The sequence below is a fragment of the Panulirus ornatus genome, chromosome 8 (genome assembly GCF_036320965.1).
Source record: "Panulirus ornatus isolate Po-2019 chromosome 8, ASM3632096v1, whole genome shotgun sequence".
NCBI lineage: Eukaryota > Metazoa > Arthropoda > Malacostraca > Decapoda > Palinuridae > Panulirus > Panulirus ornatus.
This window is the reverse complement of record NC_092231.1, coordinates 17,277,200-17,278,126: the sequence shown is the minus strand read 5'-3', so window position 1 is coordinate 17,278,126 and position 927 is coordinate 17,277,200. Positions and strand designations below refer to the sequence as shown.

At 37.8% G+C, this 927-nt stretch overlaps 1 non-coding gene across 1 annotated transcript; it reads left to right on the top strand.

The window, feature by feature from the left end:
• The first annotated feature begins 399 nt into the window (after positions 1 to 399).
• TRNAP-AGG (transfer RNA proline (anticodon AGG)) lies at positions 400 to 471 on the top strand. The gene has a single exon. It is a non-coding gene; the product is annotated as a tRNA-Pro (tRNA).
• Positions 472 to 927: the final 456 nt, after the last annotated feature.

Sequence of the window (927 nt, the reverse complement as noted above, 5' to 3'; positions counted from 1 at the left end):
ACTCGTGTGTAATCCATGCTTATGACGTGGGTGTGTACCCCCTGCCAGAGTGTATGTACGGGTGTGCTGCACCGTGACACATCCGCGTTGTAAATTGCTCTGCGAAAAGAATATTTAGGATGAGACAACTCTCGGAAAACAGTAACGAAGTTGAGGAAAACGAAGATAATTATGAGGGTGACTGCTAACCATGAGAAAATTAAGAAAATGAAAAGTATGAAGATGATTGCTAACCATGAGATGACTGCTAACTAGGAGAGTCTTTAAGTCGCTGACAGATGCCTGAATGATTCCTGGGGAAAATATACAAAAAAATGAAGCCTCATGCTAATAAACAGATTTATCAGTCAACTGATGAATAAGTAAGATGACTTTTTAGTAGTTCATGCGGTCTAACGCGGCCTGTTGGTCTAGGGGTATGATTCTCGCTTAGGGTGCGAGAGGTCCCGGGTTCAACTCCCGGACAGGCCCAATGTAAATTTTGTTTACTTACGAACTAGTACAATAGTGCTTCCGTAAACGTATGTTTATCTCTACCAGCTGTTTATGTGATCGTACAGGATGATAGAGTGCTTTAAACAGTTGTTGTATTGCTGGAAATGTTTTCATTTTTTTATACATGCACGTATTTGTGTCGACTTATTGCGTAATATTGTTGGCTTGAATGAACGGAAAGAATGTCATATCTTTTCATATTGCTGTGATTACTAATGTGTACTTCGGCTGCCTTACACTCGAATGATGGTTGGTATGGTCACATGACAGACTTAACTTTTAACATGTTAACATCATTGCTGCCTTAAAAAGAAAAAAAAAATCTGTCAGTTAATGCTTATCTATACATAGGTTTCTTTAGTCAGAAATTTTACTGACACGTTTAGAATAATAGTAAAAAAAAAAAAAAATTGTGAGAATCGTAAAGGATAT